We start from the raw sequence: 13,200 nt of genomic DNA, 5'->3' as shown, positions 1-13,200 counted from the left end.
AGTCATACCAATCTTTTGTGTTCGTGTTAAATCGATAAAATTGCCGGAATGCATCACCGCCTGTCTGATGTCAACTTTGTAAATACTTATCACACTAACAACATCAGTGACATTATATCATTCCATGTAATCATTAGCCATGGCACTAAACCAACTTGGGCACGAAAGTATTCAATTAACAACGTCTTTTGCATTGTCTCGTTTTAATCCTTTGAACTTTGCAAAGAACCTTTTCTTTTTTATAACATTAGAATTCTTCACATTTTCACTGGCATCTTCAACAAACAGCTTTTGTTCGAATAGTCATTAAAATAGAGCAGTAGGCATCACAGTTCATATAAATAATTTCACGATCATTCTAATTGCTTTTTAATTTTTGAATACAGGCATTTTAATAAACATTGTGTGTGTTCTTCATTATTCTCTTGGATTCATTCGCTTTTTTGTGCCTATGAACATGCCATTAAGATCTCTCACATTTCTACTTTTCAACGATTACACTTCCCATTCGAATAATAACTCTTGGAAATATACTCCACATTTCATTACCTTTTCCGCATCAAAAGTATTATCCAGATTTTCAATCTCTGCTTAATTTTATTATCGAATAATCGATGAAATTTTAATTTGGAACATGAATGGACTTAATTGATCCTTGAAAGTACTTAGACGATAAGACTACTACTTGAGTCAATTGGATTTTAATAAATTTAAACACGATTCGCCTTTATTTTTGTATCTTGAACACTTTGATAATAATATTGAACTAGAAAAAAGATTTTCCAAAGATTAATAATATATTTATATAACATACTTGTGCATGTGCACTGAGCGATTTATTCTAAGAAAGTAATCAATGGTATCCAATGTTATCCACCTTAATATTCAAAGTCCAATAGTACCAATTGGAAGTGCATCCGAGCAATAAATCCAACATTTATTTTCTGCTTCTTAATTCATTTAAAAAATTATACGTAGTTTTGTGTAGTGCAAAAGATACGCTTTTTCGAGTACCTCTACTAATAAAAATTGCATCAGCCAAATCCATTTTCGCCGACATCATTTTTGACGAATCATTCTAGTATTTATAGAAAGTAAGCTCGTTAATTCACTGTAATAAAATTGGTTTTTGTTGTTGAATTTAATGAATGTGTAATGTTCTGACAACGTTGCAAAAAAAACAAGAGAGAAAATAGACGATTTCATCATTCATTCGTTTGGTAATCGACAGCACGTCACCAGCACGCAGAGCGGTTGGTTTATTTTATCGATTTCATTGTTTTGTTACGACAACAAGTGACAAAAAAGTAGATGAGAGTGAGAGAGATAGATTAAATTTTATGTGTTCGTTGTCCATATCCAATTTCTGACAAAAAGATTATTATTCGAGAATTTTCGAATGCGTGTGAATACAATATTGATGTGCGTGATGTGTTGGTAATGTTTTTATGTGTATATAATATCTCAGTTCGATTGATGAGTTAGAACAGAAAAAATACACTCTTTGTCAATCATGGCATTTATCACCATCATCATCATCACAACCGATCCGGAAATATTGTGACCTTCAACTTGTGCTCATACATTCATTGTATCACATGCATAGTTCGGACAATAATCTCCCTCGAGCAATAGTCTGTGGAACTGGGGCCTTTTTTATTCATTCACAATAATACATTCTATCAGGCTTTTCATTACTCTTTCGTTCGATGTGAACGAACTCATTTTGTGTCTTTTTTTATCTACATGCTTACGTTTTGGATAAATGTAAGGAAAACGAAATCATCTGTATTTATTATATGTGCTTTCTACTCTAGCAATTTCGCCGTCTCATTTTGGTAGAATCTCTCTAAGTTCTTTGATCGACAGCAAACCTACAAAAACCTCTATTTCAAATAAGAACTAAAAGATATTTTATTGCTTCAGACATGACGGTTTCCCTTGACCAATGGAGGGAGATACAATGAATCGGTGATCAAACATCGAATTCCACACGCACGCACTTCCCAAATGGCTTGACAAATTAAAATCTAATTTGTTATTTATTGCTGGGAATTCGATGATAAAGTTTCAGGGCTCATGAAATTTTTATTCATTTCTCACTCTCTTTTCCTCTCTGCGATAAAGTGAAAACTACAAAATATTACTCCATGTGAACTACACATTCGGAACTTGCCCATGCTGGAAATATATTAACAAATTTATTCAATTTCCTCTCAAAATTACCACTAGATGGAAAACAGGACTTTACAATTAGAGATAATATCATCAAAAATACTACCTCTATGTAGTTCATATTAAACTTGAGTTCGATTCAGTATCGGTACTTTCATATCAACACTTATATGCGGTATCATTTTGAATGTATGTATATGTGGAATTAGTACGAGAGAAAGAAAAATTTCACACATAGTAAGTACTTTAAGGTCACTCATCAAATACTCTATTTACGAAGAATGTGTTATTGCTGGTGAATTATTGGATTCAGCAAAACATATGCTATATGATGAAAATAACCGTAATAATGTGATTTCACAATGAAATTGACGAAAAATATCCGTTTACAGCGCAATTAATTTAAAACATTTCTCAATATGTGCCTGTATTTGTGCTCAATTCATTGTTCACATTTAGTTTTCAACTCTCTGCTGGAGCTCCGTACCAAATCGATGATAAAGCCTTATATACACGGTGTGCTTAGTAAAACGGTTCTAGATCGTGTTGAGTGTGTGGTTAAAAGACACAAAAACCACAACATTTTTGTACAATGTTGTACCAGCTCTCTCGCTGAGTCTTCAGCAAAATGAAGAATGCCACAAAAAGTATTTTCCATTCGAAGGCAACGACACGTAAAATCGTTTCATAAATTGCAATGGCTATGAATCTATTGTGTTCATGTTCAGGCAAATGATGCTCTGCAATCGAAGCATACCGTTATGCATGCATACTTCATTGTATGTGATAATGATAATGAATAGCAGATTCCAAATTCATACAATGTATTCTGCTTTTCGCAGCTAAACCGTGTAGTTTAGACTCGATACTTTTCGATTGACGAAGACGGCAAGGTTCCGTACATTGAATGAAATTTGGTGATAAAATCACATTCTTTCACAAGTTGAAGAAAAAGAGGCGGGCTTCAGATCCATTTGTGAAAAGCCTTTTTATATAAATTAATTTTGATAGCTTTGAGGGTAATTTGAAAAGGTGTGGTGCATAATGATTAACCTTTATTTTCTACTTCATAAAATGTTCTTTCTTGCACAGATCAACCAGATAGGCAACGTAAAGTATAGTTTATAGCCTCATACATCTCAATTTCCATGACCATTCATGATGTGTTTTCATTTTTAATGTATTTTGGCAGAGATGCAGGGCGGGACAAAAAAATTGAGAAAGTTTAATCAAAAAATGTTGCTGTGTCATCAGCAAAAATATTTTCATTTTATATACTTGTGCGATGGCCTTTCCGAATAAAATGAAGATACTAAGGCTACATTATTTCATTAATTTCTAATAGAATTTATTGCGATATCATCTCGTGCACGATGAAAAAGAAAAAAAAAACTTAAACGATCATTGTAATCTTCGGTTTCAAAGGCAATATACGAAAGCTTGCTCGGTCCCGATACTACCGTTAACTGAAGGGATTTTTTTCAGGAAAATTCTGTGCGAAAAAGAGCGTGCTCGTTATTGAGAGAAAATGAGCTCATTCGGGATCCATCGTGATGATGATGTGGTATTCAAAATGCGTATAGAAAAAATCTTTCACTCATCATAAAAAGCAACACTCTGCTTTTTGTTTGAATTAGATAAATAAACAGTGTTTTCGCATGAGCTTATCACATTCAACAAATACGTGTTTTCATAGCAAATACATCACACAATACAAAATGTCCTTTTTCACCAATGACGCATAACGAATTTCCTCTATTTCATATCATATTTCGAACACTTAAATGTGTGAACGATAGAATGGAATTCAAACAGCTTTGCTTCAATCGATAATGAAACACCATTTACACGTTGTTAATTCAGTTGTGTTTGGTTTTACGTTTGTCTAAATGGGAACGTTTTCGGTCATTGTAAATGATTTCACGCTGTAATACAAACCATCACGCACTGTGAATGTGATGAAGTGAAGCCAACAGAAGATTATGGTGATTGTAAACAGGGGAGCCATTGTGAGCAGATGGGGTATGATGTTTACGAAGTGTTGAGAAAATGGATGAAGGCCAAAATACGCTCTATTTTCTGACAAATTTCATGCCACTTGATTTGCAAAGAGAACCATTGCGTAGATTCAAATGATGAATAAATTACCAAAAGCATTTGAATAAGAACCAAAGGAGGCACAAAAAAAACGATTTGTTAATAAAAGGCAAAGTATCCAAACAATTTAATTTCATTTGAAGTGACCGATATCGGTTCAAGTTTCGATGTAAACTTTCGCACAAAGAAAATGTCACCAAGTGCTTCAAATGAAGTGTATTTTCAAGCAAACAAAGTTACAACTCGCTAATCGAAAATTGAATTAACACCTTCCAATTTATATGGGAGACGCACTTTAAATGCTCTCGTTTTAATTACTTGTGAAATTCATAATAGAAGAGTATTGTCTATTAATCCGACTACTTAAAGAGTAGAGCACTATACTATTGAAACAACTGCAATGAGGTAACCAGGTTACGTATAACATGAAAGAAAAGTGAACTGGAAAGCAGTTTAATTAAGTTTTCCACTTTTTAGTTTTGTATTCGTATATTCCAAAGGCGCCAGTAATGCAATTTCAACGTAGAAAACATTCTGTAACCGATTTGCAACAAGTAACTTAAAGTAAAAGCACATTTTCAAGATTCCGTGGTTTTGTGCAAAATGGAAGAGAAAAACAGTGAATAAAACTAAAGCGTGCCCCAAAAGAGTATTAGAGAATAACAACAAAAATCGGAATTGGATTCCTCGTAGCACATTCGATGGCAATTGCATAGGCGACCGTTATCACACCAATTCAAGTGCGTTCCATAAAATTTATTTTGAGTATATACATTTCAAAGATGAAACTAACACTTCAAAAGCCACATTGTCGTCACATTGTCGCCTACTTGCTTACAGAAATTATTCACATTGAATTGCGTATGTCATGCCGTTGCTTCGTCTGTTGTGAGTGCTGTGAGAAGGAAAATCTACTCAGAGAGAAAGGACAAAATAGAAAATAATCAACATTCAAGGCAACTAAACATTATTCTAATTATATTTGACAAGATCTATCGTACACCATTTGAATCCATTAATGACATGAGAATTCCTTCTTGGAATACAGATGCCTTTTTTTCCTTGTGTGATTTGACAATTTGCATAGTTTTCAAAAGATTGCTGCGTGAGCTCAAATCCTTGTTGTATTTGTTGGCTCTTGGCTGATTTAAGAGTGGTAAAATAGCCGCAGGCGAATCAAATGACAAAATTACGGGATGTGCTATAAGACTATGCTCAGTATGACAGACAAAAGGCAACGGAATAAAAATGCAAATTTATTTATAATATTCGCCACGAATGTCGTCATTTTTAGTCGTACCTATGTTTGATGCTAGATTTTATGTATTCGTTATTTTTCGCATTCACCGGTGTTCACGAATATCACGACACAATCAAGGTGAATTGGTATAGGAATCCTGAGTGGTTTTTCGCACACATTTTATCGTTCGCTTCGTCATTGTGTATTTTTCAAATTGTTCGGAGCATCATAAGAAGTCTAATTTTTCAGAGTGAAAAACTTCTGCGTACATTTTTGAGAAAATAGAAGTTTTTCATGCAAATCCAAAAAAATGAAACTTCCCAACTTTTGCTACATCATTTCATGTAGATTTATTCGTTTTGATCCCATTGATTGATTGTAGCATGTTCCACAGTCGTTTTGTAAAAAGATGAGTGGCTTTTGAATATACGACATCTTTTCATGCATCTTTTCCCTCTGTTGATTTAGAAGGCCACAAATTGTTTTTTACATCAAAATGCGCTAAGTCAGAGCTGAGGGCTTCAAATCAATCAACCATTGACAATGAATCTATTTCTCTCATTTAATTCATCACACTTTGAAAATCAATTCAACCCACTCCAATCCAAAATATGTCAAATACGATCAATCGAAATACGTTAATAAAATATGAACAACGAACATTTTCAGTTTTCATAAACATTTTAATCAAATCAATCACATTTCGTTTATAGAGGATTATATCGTTTGTTCTTCATACGCAGCTTAAAATCAGCTCATCCATTCAATTTCAATTAACCAAGCGTAAAATATTTTACGGGACGAAAGGGATTTGCACTTTATATTTTAAAACAAAATAATCAGTCAGCTAACGAAATGTGCGTAGCGTAAAATTCATGCATCAACAAAAACCGAAATAAAAACAACGGAACTTTCTGAATTGCGCGATAATCAATTGTAAATATTGGAGTATCGAACGTTGTTATTAATTTCTGATTTTCAATTGATGCTGATATTAGCAACAGTCAATCAGCAAATTGACCAAATTATATTGGTCCGAAATAGACAAAACATCCCCCATCTTCGTACTCTCGCCTGATTCTCTCCGTTCAAAAATCAATTCGACGCATTTTATATGTATGCGCAGACTCAATTTTATTAGTATTCAAAATAAAATGCAGAGTTGATGTTTAGAAAATTCGATTTTCGTTTCACGACGCATGCAATATGCATACGAAAAAATATCGCTTTTCATTGAGAATTACGTGCGTGCATTTGCAAAATACATATTATATTTGAAAAAGCGAAGCTTGCGCGCGATGGTTTTATGTTCGCTGAAAAATACGAGGAGTGCAGGAGATAAGGACACTTTTTCACCAAATTAAATTTTACCGACAGCCAGAGAGAGTGTGTTCTTTTTTGTGTTGAGAAAAAAAATGCGGGTATGTCGCACAATTCTGATCGAATTGCTTGCTTTGATGAGATACAAAATGCGTGGCACATTTCTAGTTTACTGAATGCATTGCACGCTTCAAACGATATCATTGACAGCATCCGGCATTTGAAAATCGTAAAATGTTCATCTCAACTTTATTGAGTTTCATTCAATAAAGCGAAACGACAATAATTCATTTCGTATGTGAATCAAACGCAAAAAATCAACTCAGCATAAATGGAAAATAGGGCGAAAGGACAAATACACATGCCGATTCCATACCATAACGATAAAATTTTATTTCCGGTTCACAAATCAAACGTACGAATATGCAGTACCTGACTCTTATGAATTATTATTTTTGTGGCCAATAAAAAAAATATGAAATCCAATCACACATGAAATATATGAAGCGGCAACAGCCACAAAAACAAACTGAAACAATTAGAAATCGATTGAAATGCAAACAGGACGCTTGCCTATCGTCGTATCCAATGGTTCGTCAAGTATCTTATGAAATTTTGTTTGTCATTAAAGTCTGAAATGTGCGCACTTGTCTATCTTGCAAACCGATTGAACAGTGTTATCTTGACGAAAATCTAATTACCCGCACGTTCAAATCTCATTAGAATTGATAATAACAGTGGAGACGGCGCAGAAGGGTGGAAAAGAGTAAATTCAATGACACAAATGTCAAAGCTATACGCTCAAATTGCTTGTTGTCTTTGGGAAATACAAGGTAATCGCAGCAACTAGATGTTATCAGCTATGCGTTCATAGATCGAATTCCCCATTTGATTTATATCAACCGTATGATATCAATAAATAAATAAATTTCAGCCAGACCAAAACCTCATGCATAAATTCGATTGAGACTTAACCAATTTGACTTTGTTTATTTTGTATTATAAAAACAAAGTGAAATGCTAAATGAAAATCGATTGGATTTTGGGTTGGTGAGTTGCACACGTCACACATCGTCAATTTATTGATAACGTGACTTTAGACCATAAGTGTAAAGATCGATTGGCAAATAAATTCAATCATTGAGTGTATATTGTGTCAGACCATATCAAGAACAAGCATAATGTGAATCTGCACACAAAACTAATGTCAAGCAAATAAGTGTATTTATCATAGATCACATAGTTTACAAATAGAGGAACAACCAGCCGATTTATTTCGGTCGCGAATGAAACAAAATCTAATTTTGAGTGGATGACAGAGTGGATATGCACACACTATTTTTATGGAACGTTGTCCAAAGAGTTTGTCAAATGACTCACAAAGAAAAGTCGAAAATTCAATTTCATTTGTTTGCATTGCGATAGCGATAAAAAGTATCACGCGTTTCATTTGCTCTGAACTTTATTAGCGCTGTTGAGTTACCACAGTAACATGGCAGCTGATAAATGTTTGTTCAGTGATTGCCGCGAACAAATGGGCAATTTTTCATGCGGGCAAACTGATAACGAACGTTAAAACCAAATTAAAATGACATTTTTTACGAAATAAAAAAAAAACTCTGAAAATGCTGAACAATACGAAAAAAGCAACATTCGTTTTATATCGTACAAAATCAATCTAAATCTGAATTTAATATACATGCTTAAAGCAAATCCACCGCCAACTGAAATAAAATTGTCAACTTCAATTTATCTTTGATTATTTTCGATTTACAATTTAATTATATACATTTCGCTTGGAGATTAAAGACAAATATTCGTTCCCCTATTTAGCATTAGGTAAATAACAGCATTGCTGTTAATTTATCGGCTGTAAAAAAATTCGATTTCAGGCGGTGTGTTGTGTTACCGATTTCGATAAATTTCCATTCTGTTCTAATGATTCTCTCACCAAAATGGTGATGGTAAAGATGTGGACGACAATGCGTGGGTGTTAAAGACTTACGGTTCAATGAATATAAACGATCCTTGAAATGTTCAATTTAACGACAAAATAATACGCCATCGACGGTGTACAAAAAGCTGTGCATCACACTCTGATTGAAGCATTCAATCTAAAAAAATGTTAATCTTTTTAAAAGAAATTTCAAAGAAAAGTGCGTTGCTTTTATATTTTATTGAATGTTAAATGTACCTCATAACTAAACACTAAAGTTCATTTGAATTGGAATAGGGATGTTTAAATTCACCTGAATATAAAAGTGTCCATCTCTCTTGAATGCTGTGGAATTCGATTGCGTACACTCAACAAAAAAAGCACGTGAATATGAGCTTATCTCGTTTCATGCTATCTGCATGGACATGGCGTGTTCGTCATTGTTGCTGTCTAACAAATTAATCTCATTACCAAAAAAAGTCCGCACACAAAACTGTCAAACATAATTCCCGTCGTAAAAACAACGGCGAAAACTGTTGTGTCAAAAAATTTATAGTGATTTCCACCGCATAAAACCGTCGTCTCATTTTCAATTTAACTATATCCGACGCATTTTGATTTGGTGCCACATCATACAGCTCCACCTTTTTCCCCGTATAGTTTATGGAACACACATTGTGCTAGAAAGAAGAGAACACGGAGAGAAAAACTGCTACAAATTATTATTTACTAACGCCCATGATTCATACTACGCATTTACAACGAAGCATATAATTTTACTTTGAAATATTTCCTTCGTCCTCGTTCACAACCTCGTTTTATGTATGTTTTTTTTTTTTAAATAACTATACTAATATGACGGTGTTCCATTTTCGCGTATTTGTGTATCAAAAAATGTTTGGAAGTTTTCAACCGAATTGAGAAAGAAATAATTCCATTCTCACATGCGAATTAAAATATACGTACAAACAAATGAAGTCCAAGAGAGTATTATATTAAAAAAAACATTCTGATTCTCGTGCAATTTTAGCCTCATTTTACAACAGAAAGTAAAAATGAATTCGCGTCAACTCTATCGTTTTTGAGGTGCCATTTTTAATTTTATGTCGTAAAAATGTTAAATGCGCCACAAAAAACCTACACCAACAAAATTTAATCGTTTCAGAATTTATGTGTTTTTGTATTTATTTTTCAAACTGATCTGAAAAACCTCCGGTTCTCTCGATGTATGTGTGCTTCCTTTTTGTCGTTCACGTCGCTTCGTTATTCATGTACATATTTAAAAGTTGTGCGAACAACGACGATTTGGGTATAATTAAATTTAATCTAGCGCAGCAATTAGTTCAGGTAAAGAATATACATTCTATATACCGAGAGAGACTCACCGAGAATAAAATACATGTGAATACTCTCGACGACGATACAGCCGAGTCAAACGCAAACCAACTCAATCTATATATCGCAGTTTGACTCATAATACCAACAACAATTAGATTACTGCAATTAAAACTGACAACTCAAACACACACAGAAAATTAAACGCCTCTTTCGAAACCTCAGTTCGATGTGTGTTTGTGTGTGTGTGTGTGTGTGTGTATAGTCAATTGTTTGTTCTTTTCTTGTCTCACGGAAAACTGAATGAGAATGTGACAATTGAAAGATCAAAAACAACGAAGGACATGCCAACATCTGTCATGTACATATTCTGATGGACTTGGCACTATCTCTCAACAAAATTCGTCAAATTTTTATGAAATGAACATTTCGTAAAGCCAAAAGAATCATTTTACGTCTATTACGTACGGTTGCTACTCTAATTACGTTCGGTAACATCGAACACAGGAGAGAAATTTACACGAATTTCCTAGGCTTTTTCCCACACATAAAAATAAGAGACAGTGAGTTTATTTCAAATGTTAGAACCGAAACTAATTGTAAAGTCAAATGAAATTAGCTAATCAAATTTTTCATCTACATGTTTGAGCTTCTGGTTAGAGATAAACTATTTTCGGTTTGGCTTTCATACATTGAAAAGTTGTAATGAAATTAATACACATGAAAAGTTTGACTTTCTGTCGAAACCAAAAAGTATACAAGTATATTGATTTTTTTGTTTCGGTTATTTGGAATTAATGCTTTACTAAATAAACGAATTTCGAGATTCATATACGCTCGATGCGGTGACATAGCCCAATCCGATTTTTGACCATTCGGTTCAAATTACAGTACGTTCTAATTACAAGCGGAATGCGCACATTTCGTAACCAAAGACCATTACTCTCGCTGGCAAATTTGTTTCCACGTGACACTCGAACAAAAAAAGAAGACGCACACACATAGTGCAAACGTTTTTAATGACGAATAGAATAAACTGGCATGAACATTTGTATCAGCAGAAAATATAATATTCACAAAGAAACAATGACGCCCAAACGCAAACAAAAGCAACACTAATTACAATTTTATGTATTTTAAGTGCTTTTATTTCGACAAAAAGTAAATAAAATATGAATATGAACAAAAAACAATCTATAGCGGCTTTAAAAACCATATCGATTACATGATTAACAACACCTAATTTGAAATACACCTGATCTATTTACCAAGCGATAACACAGCGTGGTTATATTTAATTGTAATTACTGCCATGAAACTGGTCACCTAGCTGGTCGCACATGCATGATTGAAATTTCGGGCTGCGATCAAAAGTCAAAGTTGCCATCGAAAGAGCTGCTTACTTTCTTAAAATGTTCGAATTTCAATTCAAAATTGATACACATTTAAAATTGTTGACAACAACAATTTTTGGGGATATTTTTCATTTATTGTCTCCACACGCGCGTGTCAATTCGATTAATGAAAATCGCTTCTTCAACGCATTTGCTGTTGAAAAAAAGAGCGTGCGAAAGCTATAAGTTTCTCGTTAAATATTTATATGCGTTATTATTCGCCATTAGTCGGTACTTCGGCAAATTGTTTGCATTGGAATTTTTTTTTTCTTTTTTGTTTGCTCATCGATTGGAAGCGCTTTTTTCTTCTACCGCCTTCGTCGTCGATTGATACACACGAATCGTAAAATGAACTCTCTCGTCGAACAAGTACAACGACAACGACAAATGTGTTTGCAAAATAGATTTTACTGATTGTTCGCTGTCATTTTATTCTCTCTGCAAGTATTTGCTCATACGACGAAATAATCGTTAAAATAGTATTTCTAAATGTTCGTAAAAATGACGAAAATAAAATTCTTATTTTGCTATCGAGCAAATCAACAAACAGAAAAACGTAATAAAAAAAATAGGCGAAGGGAATATTCTCCTTGCTTTCATCATCGGCTCTTTTTATTGACATTGCTATCGCGCACTGATTACTTATCGAAACGCATGTCAGCAATAGATGGTGAATGCGTAGGCTTTCTAACGCTCACATATTGCAGTTGGCCGAAAGCAAAAACGTGAGCGTTCCAAAGGGAGCGCGTTAAATTAATTAACAAAATGAATATAAAAGATCGGGGTCATTCGAAGGTGTGTTCTCGTCACTTTATTTACCTGGCCTCTTTCTTGATACCACTAATGCATTTCTATTTATTTTTTTGATAACAACTGTACCGAACAATCAATTTGAGCGATGAACGAACACAACAAGCGGAAGAGCATTTTTACTTAGACATAAAATCTAGGGGAGAATATCGAATAAAATAAGTAACGAATATGCTGCGTATAAGAATATAAACCGTATATACCGAAGAATATTTGCAAATAATATTTGCAAATAACTCCGTATATATAAATATATATGGTTTATACGCATATATGCAGTGTATATGCGGCATACTTGCGATGTCTTCATCTATTTATAGTATATTCGGTAAAAAATACTTGAGTATAAACCGTATAAACGTATAGATAATTCCCCCTAGCATAAAATTGAATGCCAAAGAACAGCAATAAATTGACGCAAATTTTTAAAAATCACTTGAAATCGATGCAATTCATTTAACATAATGAATAACGTAATGAATAACATGGATGCCAAAAAAGTTTTATCTTTCTCAAATGAAAAGCATGGTAATTAAATATTTAACAATAAACTCACACGCCTCAAATACAAAACTTGGCGAAAAACTCTAAGACCAGCCTTATTTAATGTGATGACAACAAGTCATTTCATTTGCTTTGCAATGGTAAACGATGTATTTCGAATCAATTCGCAAACGGATTAATAGGGAATGAAAGCATCGCAGAATAGTTAGAAAGTATTTTAAAACTTTTCTAAAGAAATTAAAAATAACTTGTACGAAAGCGCAATTTATTTATATTACGAAGAAGAAGTAACATTTTATTCTGCTTGATAAAGTCGTAATGTTCATTTGGCGGTTTGTTTAAAATTTTACTTAGCTTCAATAATGGATATGTGTAGTTAGAACAGTTTT

At 33.5% G+C, this 13,200-nt stretch overlaps 1 protein-coding gene across 3 annotated transcripts in view; it reads left to right on the top strand.

Annotated features, from left to right (window-relative positions):
• Positions 1–13,200, top strand: part of LOC116342667 (maternal protein pumilio-like) — a 182,428-nt gene that overhangs the window by 58,976 nt on the left and 110,252 nt on the right. The window lies entirely within an intron of this gene.

This window comes from Contarinia nasturtii, unplaced genomic scaffold (assembly GCF_009176525.2).
Source record: "Contarinia nasturtii isolate CC-2019 unplaced genomic scaffold, AAFC_CNas_1.1 Cnas_scaffold_864, whole genome shotgun sequence".
Taxonomy (NCBI): Eukaryota; Metazoa; Arthropoda; class Insecta; order Diptera; family Cecidomyiidae; genus Contarinia; species Contarinia nasturtii.
The sequence above is the reverse complement of the archived record's forward strand: the minus strand, read 5'-3'. Positions and strand labels throughout refer to the sequence as shown.